Source organism: Canis lupus, chromosome 3, assembly GCF_048164855.1.
Source record: "Canis lupus baileyi chromosome 3, mCanLup2.hap1, whole genome shotgun sequence".
In the NCBI taxonomy this organism is placed as follows: domain Eukaryota; kingdom Metazoa; phylum Chordata; class Mammalia; order Carnivora; family Canidae; genus Canis; species Canis lupus.
This window is the reverse complement of record NC_132840.1, coordinates 38,040,692-38,055,498: the sequence shown is the minus strand read 5'-3', so window position 1 is coordinate 38,055,498 and position 14,807 is coordinate 38,040,692. Positions and strand designations below refer to the sequence as shown.

General features: G+C 45.2%; 1 non-coding gene across 1 annotated transcript; it reads right to left on the bottom strand.

Annotated features, from left to right (window-relative positions):
* Positions 1–12,098: 12,098 nt before the first annotated feature.
* On the bottom strand, positions 12,099–12,203 carry LOC140631360 (U6 spliceosomal RNA). The gene has a single exon (XR_012028986.1). It is a non-coding gene; the product is annotated as a U6 spliceosomal RNA (small nuclear RNA).
* Between the last annotated feature and the right edge of the window lie 2,604 nt (positions 12,204–14,807).

Genomic DNA, 14,807 nt, shown 5'->3' with positions numbered 1-14,807 from the left:
ATATAATTTGACATAAGCACGTATAACTCTCAGTGTTCTTTCTAAAAATGCAAATGCAGTGATGTTGTTCTAATTTCATCACTTCAGATCTCTCAGTGGTCACCCACTGCCTTTATAGAAAGTCCACAGTGTACTCAGCCAGCCACACCATCACATCTGCTGTGCCCATTTATTTCCTAGCCTCTGTATGTGCAATTCCTTCTTCCTAGAATGTTCTTCCTAGATCCCCACTTCTTTTCCTTCTACTTGGTTAAATATGATTCATCCTTCAGCTCTCTGCTTTAGATGGCACCTCCTCCAGGAAGCCTTCCTTGTCCATTTAGACAGGACCAGGCTGGTCTATACTCTATTGTAAGTATCTGTTTAATGGTCTGTCTCACTAGATGGTGAGCTCCTTAGGTACAAGGACTGTGCTTTGTTCTTGCGTCCTCAGCACCATGCATAATATGGTTCACTAAATACATCCCATAAATGTTGAATGGATGAATGAGAAAAGATTGAGCATGAAAATTATTCCCATTTAACAGAGGAGAAATCCAAGTCTCAAAGAGGGTGAAAATGCCTATGTAAGGTCAGACAGCTGGCTAGTGGGTGAGTTCAGCTAGAGATAAATCCCTGTAAATCCACTCAGTCTTGAGTCACCATTTCACTTATATTAATGATAATACAGAGGCACTTGGGTGGCTCAGTCGGTAAAGCATCTGACTCTTGGTTTCAACTCAGGTCATGATCTTGAGGTGGTGAGATCAAGATCATCCTTGGGCTCTGCACTGAGCACGGAGTTTGCTGGAGATCCTCTCTCTCTTTCCATCTCCATCTGCTCCTCCCCACTGCTCGTGCGTGTGTGCCCTTTCTTTCTTTCTTTCTTTCTTCTTTCTTTCCTTCTTTCTTTCTTTCTTTCTTTCTTTCTTTCTCTCTCCTCTAAAATAAATAAATAAATCTAAAAAAAAAAAAAAAAAGATAATACAACCTCCTTCTAAGATTTCTCATCAAAGTTGCTCCTAGCACTGGCTTTCATTATTGCACAGAAACAGGACCTGGGTCCTGTTAGTATGTAATATAACAATTATAAACACTAATCATCAAATCTATAGTTAGCCCCAGATACTGATGGTAGGTGCCTGAGACATATTATACCTCATAATATCTGAGAGTGGTCAACACTGTGATGTCCATTTAACAGATTTGGAAGCTGGTTCAGAGAGGTTAAGTGATTTGCCCAAGATTCCACAGCTTTCAAACCCAAGTCAGTCTCCAATTCCAAAGCCCAGATTCTTTCCACCTCCCCAGGCAGCCTCCTGACCATGACCCTGGGTGTTATGGTGGCCCTTATGCTCTTAACTAGGTCCCTTTTATCTCTCTTGATGGAATACAAATGAAACTCTATACCTTTTCACTGTTCCCTGGGTTTGGCCCAAGTATCATACTAACACTGGCATTTCCTCAGGCCACTCTTCTCTTCTCCCTTTGGTTTCCGGCATCTACACTGGCTCCACCTCTGGGGAAAAGAGGAGGCATGGGAAGCCTCTGGGGGAAAGACAAGGCATGGGAAGCAGTCATTGTTCCTTGTTCCCAGTAAATGGCCCCCCTGAGAACCAGGCAGGTAGAGGCAGATCCTTCCATTCTCAGGTGTCTCAATAAACAAACTCTTTAGCAATTACACACACCCTTGGCCAGAGCTCCCACAACCTTTCCTGACTCCTAGGAACAGTTCCCCAACTCAAGGGTCACCCTAAGAGCTTCCTTAAGGTACTTGCATTGATTTTTTTGTCTAATGAATATTTGATCATCTCTACATGCCTGACATAGCTCTTTTAGTGAAGTGTTCCCAGGGGAGCCATGGTACTTCTTCAACTCTCTGAGATAAGGGAGTGCTCCTGAAACATCTGTACTAGACCAGAAGGTCCATGAGGGCAGGTGCTACCTCCATTAGGTTTGTGACTCTCTCCCCATCACCTGACACATGGTAAGCCCTTATTAAATATTTGCTGAATGGCCAAGTAGCTAAATATTAAAAGATCCATTCATCTCTTAAATATTGCTTCTAGTGCTCCACTTAGACACTTAGAGATAGGATCAGAGCATGTTGAGTCAAGAGAGACCGTAAAGGGAAAAAAAAAAAAAAAAAAAAAAAAAAACTCCTTTAATCCCCTCATTTTACAGGAAGGGAGACCCAGAGAAAGGAGGTACAGAGTTCAGGGCAGAATCTGAGGTAGAACTCAAGCCTCTTGACTCTTGCCTAAGTCTCTTCTCTGTGTTGGAACCCTGCTCCATCTGCATAACCATAGTCCCATTTAATTGTCACAGCCACCATCTGGGGACAGGAGTAAGGAAGAAAGTGGTACCACTGCCAAATACCACAACGAGGGCTCCGAGGTGAAATGGAGTATAAACCAAGGTCCCACAGCTAAAGTCTGGGCCTTTCTCCACCACAGCCATGCTATGAGCTCATTCTTCCCCTGCCTCTCTGCCTATTGCTCCTTGCTTTTATGAGCCTTAAAAGAGGCTTGAAAATAGCAGGCCCTAATGTTGCAAAGACCTTCATCTTTATTATTCATCACACTTCTAGAACATTTGGTCAATCTGTCTTCCCAGTGCAAAAACTAAGACCATCCAGGTATGCAAAGTTGTCATCTCTTAAAAAGGGCTGGTGGCCCAAAGGTTTGTCTCAGAGGCCAAATAGTCCCAAATGGTACTGAGGACTTCTACTTGCTGTGGTGGTACTGCATCAGTGGGGGCCCGGGTCTTCAGGAGACTGTGAGAGCCCATCTCAAATCTCAGAGGTCCTTCTGGACTCTGCACACAGCAGACCTTACTGATGATGGGGTCATCCACACCAGCAGTCCAGCCGTGGCTGTCATGGCTGGTGCCACCTCAGTAGTGAAGTTGTGTGGTTATAGCAGACAAAGGTCTTCAAAGGAGACCAGATGCCTTAGGGAAAAAGAAAAAGGAAAAAAGAGAGGAGGAGGTGGAAGAAGAAGAAGAAGAAGAAGAAGAAGAAGAAGAAGAAGGAGGAGGAGGAGGAGGAGGAGGAGGAGGAGGAGGAGGAGGAGGAGGAGGAGGGGGAAGGAGGAGAAGAAAAGCCGAATGAGTGAGAACAGCCAGGTGTTACCCTCCTAACATCATACTCAACTGACCTGAAGCGAAGATTTTTATCTCTGGGGCAAACACTTGGGTTACTCAGGAATGAAAAGATAAAGCATTTCTTTTTCTAAAAGAGCAGGGGCACAGTCAGTTCACCAGCATCCCAGGTCCTGAATTAGAGGTAATTCACAGCTTACTTGAAAAAGAAAATGTCTTACCAATGTCTTTAAGATGACCAGTGTAGCCTGCTGTTTGGACGACAGTGGGCAGGAGCCCCAGCTCCGCTCCACACCGGAGAATGGTCATGAACAAACGCCCCCCTCCTTTCTGCATCTGTGCCCCAGGGCTGAATGATGATGCTCACAGCACCCCCTCAGCAGAGTTTGCAGGGATTAAGTGACGTCATGGATGTAAAGCACCAAGCACCGTGACTGGCACAGAGTGGGTGCTAAACAAATATCAGTTCCTTTTCTTTCCTTTTTTATTTTTTTTTTAAGAATAGGGAATGAATTGTGCTTTGGAAATTGAATAGTCATGGAAAAACCCAGGGGCCCCCAATGAAGTAAAGCTCTACCAGGGCTAAATAGCCATTTCCCAATCGTCTGTTCAAGGACCAGCCCTCACCCGTGTGACTGGCTTCCCACACAGAGGGCTTGGATACCTCCTTTCCTGTTCTCCTTGAGCTAGGCCTTGCCAGCAAAAATGCATGTAGCCGCTCAAAATGCAATCATTCCAACTCACCCAGCAGGCACAGCAACATGCCAGTTGACATGTGCACACACATACTAAAAATGCACGCGATGTGATGCAGCCTGATAAAACATGTGGCTCCCTTCCATATACATTCAACAAAATGGTCAGGCTGTGCACAGAGAGCAGGAACTTTGGAGCTGGATAATGAGGGCCCAAAGCTACTTCCTCCCTTTAACAGGGGTGTGATCTGGATAGAGCAAGTCCCTGGTAGTGTCAGTCTGAAAAGATGGTAATTACAGTCCTTAGTTTTGGGTCTTGTTGTGAGGATCATATAAGGCAATGTCTGTAAAAGAATTGTCTAGGGACACCTGAGTGGCTCAGTGGTTGAGCGTCTGCCTTCAGCTCAGGTCATGATCCCAGGATCCTGGGATCAAGTCCTGCATCTGGCTCCTTGCAGGGAGCCTGCTTCTCCCTCTGCCTGTCTCTCTCTGTGTCTCTCACAAATAAATAAATAAAATCTTAAAAAAAAAAAAAAAGAATTGTCTAGAGCCTTTAAAGATAGCTATTGCGGAAATGCCAAGAATCTGAAATGGGAGGAGTGAGGGGAGTCCAGCGCTGAGCTCACCTTTATAGTGTTTTACCCATTAAAGTGGCCTCATCTGTTTCTCCACTCCTCTGGGACTTTTTGCCTCTTAACGGTAAGACTTTGACCTTTGCTGGCTTTGCTCTGTGCTAGACCTCTTTTCGTTTCAGCCCACCATCTGAGTGTGAATGCCCTGTCTCCTCCTGTGTCTCCCTCTGCCCACCACTGATGATCCCCAGTGCCCAGTGCAGAGCTGGGGACAGTAGGTCCTCTGTGAAGGCTGGGAAAGGAGAACTGAATTCATCTTCATCCTCAAACCGCTTCCCTAACCCTCCTTCCTCTGCCTCAGTGGAGCCTGGCTGGGTGGCAGGGCCAGCAGTGAATAGGAAGGGCAGGGATGAAGAAGAGAACAGGAATGACACTCCAGATCCACCCCCAGGATAGATTATGTTGGAATGGAAACCAAACAAAAAAGCACTGCCGAAGGAGAAATTCTCTCCCTCCTCTCCTCTTTTTTTTTTCTCTCCTCCTCTTTTATCTGAAAAACTGCCAGATGGAAAAGGAAGAAGGTCTGGTGAAGCAGTCCAGACATGAGACAGGTTAGAATGTGAGAATCCTATTAGCTACTATGTTGTATAATCCCTTCCCCAGCTTTGTCTCATTTCAACCTTCAACATCTTGGTGAGGCATATGCTGTTGGCCCATTCTACAGATGGTAGAACTGAGAATAAAAGAAGCATCATTGGGGGATTCCTGGGTGGCTCAGCAGTTTAGCACCTGCCTTCGTTCAGGGCGTGATCCTGGAGTCCCGGGATCGAGTCCCACGTCGGTCTCCCTGCCTGGAGTCTGCTTCTCCCTCTGCTTGTGTCTCTGCCTCTCTCTCTCTTTGTGTCTCTTATGAATAAATAAATAAAAATCTTAAAAAAAAAAAAAAAGAAGCATCATTGTTTGTCTGAGATCACATAGCAAGGAAATACCAGATACAGAGCTCAGACTTGAGTCTTCCTTCTCTAGATCCCAGGTTCTTCCTGTTACAGGGGTTATTTCTCCATAGGACAAAAAAAAGGAATTCTGAGTCCTGGGCCCATCGCAGACTCTCCTCTATCCAGCCCCTGCCACCACCCACAATCCATACACCCAGGCAACCTCAGTGGGGTGCTTGTGAAGCTACTCACTTATTGACCAAGCTGCACTCAGGATCTAAAGCACTTTTCTGCGTATGTGTTCTAGTTCTTTTTAAAAGACACAATCTAATAAATATCATTTTAAAATTCCTCGGAACATCATTTTTCACTGGAGTCCTTTTCTATTTTTTTAAAAGATTTTATTTATTTATTTATGAGACACACACACACACACACACACACAGAGGCAGAGACACAGGCAGAGGGAGAAGCAGGCTCCATGCAGGGAGCCCGATGTGGGACTCGATCCCAGGACTCCAGGATCACGCCCCAAGCTGAAGACAGACGTTTTAACTGCTGAGCCACCCAGGTGTCCCTAGAAGCCTTTTCTAATTTTTATTTGTAAAAGCACCCTATACAACTGGACCCCTTGCCTGCCTCGCCAGCCCACCTCCCCACCCCCCACTCTGTGCAAGAGCCACAGAGGCCAGGCTCTCTTTCTTCTCTTCCTTCTTCCCAGAACTCCTCCTCCCTTGGGCAGGTTGGCTCCTACTCCCTTATCCCTCAGGCCTCAGGTGAGGTAATCCTGCCTCCAGGAGTCTTCTCTGACCACCATTCCTCCAGAGCTGTGACCCAGACCTGCCAAGCCTCACAGCATCTGGGCCCACCTTCTGCACAGCCCCACCATTCGGAGACGGAAATGCCTGTTTCTCTGTCTGCTGCTACCAGTCTGTGAACTCCTTGAAGGCAGGGACTGTGCTTTGTAATTCCTACTTCCAAGCACCCAGCTCAGCAGAGGCTCAGCAAGTGTTTCTGGATCAAAGAAGGAATGAATCAACTCCCTACCCACCTTCCAGTAGGGTTTGTTTTACTCTTTGCTTGAAACTCTGCTTTTTCAGCTGTGTACTCTGTCCCTTTGCCTATTCTGAAATTCCAGGGTGGGGAGCACTGTAGTGGGTTGAACTGTGTCCTCCAAAAAGACCTATCCAAATCCTCAGTACTTGGAAGTGTGGCCATATTTGGAAATAGGGTCTTTGCAGACATAACTAAGGATCTCAAGATGAGATCATTTTGGATATAGAGCATGCCCTACATCAGCCATGTGAAGATGGAGAAGGGGTAGGAGGGATGCTGCCATAAACTATTGGAGGCAAAGAATGGATTCTCCCTTAGAACCTTCCATGGGACTGTGGCCCCATCTACATTTTGATTTCAGGGTTTTCGGCCTCCAGACCTGTGTGAGAATAAATTTCTGTTGTTTGAAGCTACCAAGCTTATGGCACTTGTTACAGCAGCCATAGAAACTAGTATTAGCAGTAACTGTGTGTGTCTCTCATGGCTGTGATGTCCCACCCACCCACCTGCCCCAGCATCTTTAGAAACCTCACCATGCAAACAGTAGGGCCCCCATGAAAGCCTTATGAGGTACTGAATCCCAAAGGCCTTGTGTGTATTTTCAGCTGGGTTGCCTATTCTAAAGGTTGACTGAAGCCAGCACAAGGTTGTCTGGACCCCGTAGTCATGTAAATCAGCCCACATGGAATGAACTAGCATCTATGCATGCTCACTGCAAGCTAGGCGCTCCATGCTGGCACCACATTTAGTCACCTTCTACTCAAGACGTGTTCTTATGTTCTCAAGGCCCAACTTAGAGAAGAGGGAATTGAGGCTCAGGGAGGTGGGATAACCTGCTTGAGATCTCATGGTGCTCTCACTTTGGGTACTGGGTCTGGGGCCCAGGGCTCGCATTGCTTTTCTTCAAGTCGCTAGGCTACCACGCTTTGTGACAGGAACAGAATCGGGACAGGAATGAGAAAGGGGAGGGAGAGACCAGTGGAGGAGAGTGGTTCAGTTAGCAGACTTTGTGCTTTTGCTTTCATAGGCTGGGAACAATTAGGCATCATACTTCTAACTTTCCATTTGTTGTGGTGGTGCCAAATTTAAACCTTGAGTGATCCTTATCTATGATCGGTATGCATCTGTATGAGCAAAATTAATCATATTGTAAAGCTGCCACGGGAATTCCAGACAACCCTGCAACTATGGCACGAAACACAAGTGTGAGAGCAGGCGTGTCACTGCCGCACACAAAACAGCACTGGTCCCCGGGGGTGAGTGTGTGAAGGGAGTGGGCCCCTAATCCTCCTCCTTGCTGCTTGTCGCCTTGGTCTGGGTAAGATAAATGCTGATCAGTGAGCCATCCAGGCCTGGAATCACCTGCAGCATCAATGAAGGTTCTTCCCTGACATTTCAGAGAGAGGTCACACATATCCATGCATTCGGCAACTATTTATGTAGTGCCTACTATATGTCGGGCTCTGGGGCCACAGCAGAAAGCAGTCATACGGGAATAACATGGTATGGTGACAAATGGCAACTGCACTTACCATGATGAGCATTTCATAATGTATGTAACTGTAGAATCACTACGTTCTACTCCTGAAACTAATATAACATTGTATGTCAACTATCATTCAATTAAAAAAAAATAGAGAAGGGGGAGGGGGAAAACCAAATGTATTCTTATGAAGCTTACATTCTACTGGGTGGGGGGAGGAGACAATAAAAAGTAAATAAATAAATATATAATATTTCACTGAGAAGTGAAAAGGAAAATAAAATGGAGGACTGGAAGAAGCCGGAGATGCCATTTTATGCAGCTCATCTAGGAAGGCCTTCCTGATAAAGTGACATGTGGGCAGAGTCCTGAGGGGTGACAGTGAAATCTGTGGATACTTGGAGGAGGAGGGAACTGCAAGTATAAAAGACCCAAAGGTAGAATGTGCTTGTAGAGCTCTAATAACAGCCAGGAGACCTTTGAGGCTCTAGCAGAGAGAGCTGAGATAGGGCAGGAGGAAGCCAGTCCAAGAATTTGCCAGAACACAGTCCATACAGAGTCTGCAAGCCATGGTGAGAGCCCTGGACTACTCCAGGTGTGGTGAAAAACCACCAAGGGGGTGGCTTAGAGGGGGTAGTGAGGTCTGGTACAAGGCTCTGGAAAGTTAAACAACAGAAGGCTGGCTGGAGGCAAGGAGGCCAGGGAGAAGGCTACTTTCAGAGTCCAAGGGATGGAGCATCCTTGATGGAGCATCCTTGATGGCCTTGAGTCATGGTGATTGGAGCAGGCTGAAAAAAGACAAAGAAAAGGAAGGGGAACAAAGGTGAGGAGAAGACAGGAAACAAGTGAAAGGGATAAAATACAAATGGAGTATGAGAGAAAAGGCTATTTTACATACCCAACAAGAACTCAGTAATCAATTATTGAATGTCAGACTCCAGGACAGGCAAAAGGGAAATGGATACCTCCTACATGCTAGCCTCTGTACTAGGGCTTCATATTTCCTACATCATCATATCACCATCAATCATTCAAGGGAAGGATTGTGAGCCCCTATTCACAGGAGGAATCTGAGGAACAGAGAAGTTAAGCAATTTCTCCAAGGCACACAGCCAATATGCAAGTGCTAGAATCAGTTGAGAGACTGTCTAAGGCCAAAGCCTATTCTTCCAAACTTATTCGGGCTGGGTGCTGAGAAGATTATCAACATAGTCCTTGCCCTCAAAAACCTCCCTGACTTACAACAACTCCATAAGGTCAGAACTGTTATTGTCTCTATTTTTAGAAATGAGAAAAAGGATGCCCAGAGAGGTTAAGTGACTTGCCCAAGTCACAACATCTGGTATGTGGCAGAGCCAAGATTCAATGCTGGTCTACCTCCTCATATCTTAACCCCAACTCTGTGTCATTATAGAACACCACTGTTTTGAACTTTAGTAAAATATAGTTTTGAATTTTACTTACAGATAGGTGGCAGGTAAGAAAAGAACCAAGTCATTTAAGGTGACCAGTATGCCAAGACTTCTTGAGGAACACACACACACACGCACGCACGCACATTTCTTGACATGCATACATACACATACGGATATGGACACACCCATAAAGTGCAGGCATACACAACATTCCAAAGTCAATTACTTCCTAAATTAACCTCTCTTATCTGGGTCTCGGGGGAAGTTAAGTCATTTGCCCAATTATGATGAACTGCCAAAGCCATCTTGTCCATTCCCAAGAAGTACACGGATATAGTATTCAGATTACGTCTTAAAAAGTCAACTGAAAGGATGCCTGGGTGGCTCAGCGATTAAGCGTCTGCCTTCGACTCAGGGTGTGATCCTGGGGTCCCAGGATCGAGTCCCACATCGGGCTCCCTGCATGGAGCCTGCTTCTCCCTCTGCCTATGTCTCTGCCTCTCTCTCTCTGTCTCTCATGAATAAATAAAATCTTTAAAAAAAAAACTTTGCTTAAGAAAAAAGTCAACTGGAATACTCTTAACATTTCCTTGAGAAGCTCAGCAGATGGATGGTAGTTGGAAGGTTGAAATGGCAACTATACATCCCTCAGCAATAGAGGACCTCACAAAACATGGATTCCTAGTGCTCTGCTCCTTCTCCGGAAATGCCAACTCAACTACTCTGGTAATTGAGTTTGGAGCATCAGAAGGAAAAAGACTCCTGTGGAAAGGTGCTGTGGTGTCGTGTAGGGAAATGAGTGGGAGCTCAGTCCGTTTTCTGATAGTCCTGAGTTCTAAGCCAGTTTCCAGCTCTTCCTGGCTATATGATCCCAAAGAGGTGGCTGGATTTCCCAATAAGCAAAACAAGGAAAATATAGTACTTACTTCTGAGCTATCATGAGGATTATAAAAGATCCCTTAAATAAAGCGTCAAGCACACAGCTGATGTTGATGGAGGCCAAAGTTCGAAGTCTTGACCTCTCCCCTACAAAGTAGAGAGTCACTAACTTCCAACCAATAGAACCTGTAATTACTATCTCTGGCCACCATGGGAAGGAGTTTAAAAGAGAGAAGGGGTGGGGGGGGTGGGGGGGAAGTCAGATGTTTTCACGCAGAAAGGCAGGCCCAGGCATCATTACCATGTTGCTAGGTATTGTTAAGCCACCCACCTAGCCCCAGAGTGGGCAGCAATTAATGTAATTAGTGCAGTGATGAGTGTCCTCTGCAACGATAAACAGCTCAGTCCTGCAGAACTTGACAGACCTGCTGGTCCCATGGGGCTCCTGACCTTGAACGTCCACTTGGGGAGTGGTGTAGTACGGTTTAGTGGAGAGAGGCAGGCTTTGAGTCAGATGGAACCAGGAATAAATTCAGTCTTTGCTAATTCCTAGCTGTGTGTCTTAAGTCAAGTTGTGTCACCTCTCGGAGTCTTTGTCTCCTCATTTATAATATGGGGTTAATAATATTTTCACAGGGTTGTTATAGTTACCTCCATCATCATTATCGTCGTCATGGAAAACCCCAAACCAGGCTGATGTTGAACTGGCAAAAGGGTGGACACACACATTTCTGGTACCTAGAGCTGGAGCAGCCCAATTCTTTTTCTCTGGCTAAAGTCAGAGCAGGCAACGCTGATCTGATTAGCTTTAGGGAAACTACTGGAGTTTGGAATGCAAGGTATATTGAAACCCAGAATAAAAAGGGAGAGAAAGTACCCCCTTGATTTGATCATTTAAGATAAGGTCATAAATAATTACCACTACCATTATCAGCAATATCACCATTTACGTAAAACAAAAGCACAATGACAATCTGGCAGTTGGTAATAAAAGCACAAAACCTGCTTATATCTTTGTATCTAGCAATTCCATCTTCAGGATTAATACCCTCACAAAAGAAGTCAAATAATCCAAAGGTTATTACATGTCAGTAAATGTATGGTGAGGTTCTGATAATCATTAAGAATTCACTAACTTGTTCAATGATTACCAAGTGCCTACTGCTACCAGGATAAAGGCCTTGAGTGCGGGGACACACACACACACACACACACACACATTTAGGATTCATTGAAGTGAAGGTTTTGAAAAGGTCTGTGAAATAGAGTAAATCAACAGAGAGGGTTCTATAGTGAAACAACTAAGCAAAATTGAAGCATAATCCCTGAGACTGATATGGGAGGAGAACCACATGGCTTCTTGGAAACACACATATGAAATGGTGTTAAATGAAGGAGCCAAAGAAAAAAAGAGAAATAATCACGGACTCAGAGAATGTCAAAACTAGGAAGGGCCCCAAAGAACACCCAGTTCAGCAGTTCTCAACCCTTTCCATGGCATCTTTGGGACAGGTGAGGCTCACATATCCTAACAGTTTAGGCAAAGAAAACAATTTCTGGGTAATAATAGACATTTCCAGCTGCTAGCTGTCATGTCACTGTTTTCTCCCCCACTAGAGAAAGCTTTTCAGTATACTAGGGAGTAATCTGAAGCTCTTAAAGGAATAAACTTGAATCCACTCTAATTTGTTTAATAAAATGGAGGTTGGGATTCAACACTGCAGTTGAGAACCAATGATCTGGTCCAGGCCTTCATGCTACTGATGGAGAAGCTGAGGCCCCAAGTGACCCATCTAGCCTGTCATGCTAGCACATACTTCTTACTCAATCAGTATTCGCTGAATGAATATTCGTGAATGAGTAGGCAAATGAGATGACATGACCAAGGTTACCCAAACTGTATGTGGCTAGTAATAACACATACTGATTAAAACTTAGAGATTGGGGATGAATTCATTCATTCATTCATTCATTCATTCATTCATAATATGGAATGCTTCATGAATTTGTGTGTCATCCTTGTGCAGGGGCCAAGCTAAACTTCTCCGTGTTGTTCCAATTTTAGTATACGTGCTGCCAAAGTGAACATGGGGTGAATTTGGAATGTGGTACCTAGAAATGCATATTTATTATATTTCTTTTCTTTATTTTGCTCAAGGGCACCCTGAGAAATAGAACAACTGCCTGATAGACACGGCGGTATAGAGGGAGCTGCAGTAATAGCTCGAAAAGACACGGAGTTCTCGAATCTTCAGATATGGATGATGCTAGAGGCACCTGGGTGGCTCAGTCAGTTAAGAGACTGACTCTTGGGCTGCCTGGGTGGCTCAATTGTTGAGTGTATGCCTTCAGCTCAGGGCGTGATCCCGGGGTCCTGGGATCGAGTTCCACACCAGGCTCCCTGCAGGGAGCCTGTTTCTCCCTCTGCCCATCTCTCTTCCTTTCTCTCTTTGTGTCTCTCATGAATAAATAAATAAAATCTTAAGGAAGAAGAAGAAGAAGAAGAAGAAGAAGAAGAAGAAGAAGAAGAAGAAGGAGGAGGAGGAGGAGGAGGAGGAGGAGGAGGAGGAGGAGGAGGAGGAGGAGGAGACCAACTCTTCATTTTGGCTCAGGTCATGGTCTCAGGGTCATGGGATCAAGCCCTGTGTCAGGCTCTCTGCTCAGCAGGGAGTCTGCTTGAAGTTCTCTTTCTCTCTTTCTGTCTCCGCCCCTCTCAACCCATTGTTTAAATAGATCTTAAAAAAAAGATATGGATGATGCCAGTGTCCAGTCTCCAGTGCTTAAAAGCCACAAGAGAGCTTCCCATACAGTAGACACTTCAACTGACCAATGGAGAACAGAAGATCTTTTAATGGAATTGACCTAGTACAGAGCCCATAGAAAAAGTTCTCAATAACTGATCACTGGTGATGGTTCTTCCCTGCCCTTCCTCTGCCCAGAATGCCCTTCCCAAACCACCCTCTTCTCCCAGTATCAGCATTTATATCCTTTGTATTATAGTCTCTCTTTACAGCAGCCCTTTCTGATCATCCCCTTTAAGAAGACCCTCCATTTTTCTTCTTTAAAACCAGAAGTGTATAGATATCTCCTGGTCTCTATACAGTCTATAGAAGATTGTCTCCCAACTCCTCCATCAGGTATCATTCACATATTCTGCAAGCTACACCACAGGAAAAACATAGTTTCAGGCTACAGGCAATTCCCACCTGCTTGTTTTTTTTTTTTTTTTCACTCATAACACATAACACTTGCTGATTATGGTGAGTTCATATTAATTTAATTACTATCTATATAGAGCCACTACAATACTAGTTGATATTTATTGGGCACATACTGGGTTAGGTACTTATCAATTCATTTAACATCCATAACAAGCCTCTGAAACAGGTTCTATTGTGAACCTTATTTTACAGATGAGGAAACAGATTCAGAGAGGAATTTGACCAAGTTCACATAGCGTGTCAAGGACAGATCCAGATATCAGAGCCAGACAATCTGGCTTCAGAGGTTAAGTGCTTAATCTCTAGGCAATCTAGAAGCACCATGAGGGCAGATTCCATGTCAGTTTTGCCCACCGCTTCATTCCCAAGACCTTGTATAATGGGTGGTATGGGATAGTGCTTCAATCAATATTTGCCAAAAGAATGAAAAGAAGGGAGGGAGGAGGGGGAAAGAGGGAGAGAAGGAGGAGCACTGAGGAAGAAGATATGCCACTAGCCCATACATGTTCTCCCATATGTAAAGTAGGGCTGGGACCCACTGAGGAGTCCTTGCCTCACTTGGGAGCAACAGAGATACTGGAGGTAGAGCTGAATGAGACACTGTCCCTGTCCTGGTAGAGTGCCTGCATCCTCATCTCAAGGTCATTGGTCCCTTGGTTCTGATGCTCTCAGGAGAGCCCAGGAACCGCCTCCATGGGTCCAAGGCCCTTCCATAAAAGGGGATTCAGCTCCAATGCAACCATTCTGCTCCAAGGCTCCTGTGCAGGCCCTCAGAGCTCATCAGTGAATATGACAGATCCCTCTCTCCAGGAGTCACTGGCTAGTGAGGAAGAGGAACCCTAGAACCAAGAAGAGGAGGGGGAAGTACACCAGTCAGACTGGGAAAGGAGGGAAGTCTTCTGCCTCTAGGAGGCTCTGCTTGTTCAGCTCATGAAGTCCAGGACTCGGACAGGCTCTTGGTGGAGAACTGCATTTCTTGCCCTCCACATCAGTGTATGGGGGCTGCCCATACATGATAGAGTGACATGTATGACTTGAAGACAAGCTAAGACTGATCACTAGAAGAATGAGAGTGGTATAACATGGAGAACATATAAGCCTCCTTTCACACTGATTTTTCCCAGGATTCTTAGCATTTTGTTCCAATGAGGAACAGCAGCAGAGCAGAAACTGTCCTACACGGGGGAATGTGATTGCCTCAGAGGCATACAGAACTGGGGGTACTGGGCATAGAGCCCTTTCACCCTCCTGCTGGGCTATTTGCCTATATCCTCTTTCTCAAAGGAGCTTATTGCACGGTATGCTCCCATCTTCAAGCACCTGCCCTTACCGCCATAACTCGGCAGCCTCCTCTCCCCCTCATGCCTTCCATCAAGCAACCTTCACCCATTTAAAATTGGTCAAGTCCTATATTTGCCATATTTGCCTAGTGTGTGGGTGTGTATTTATTTGTTTAGTCAAAATTTAACA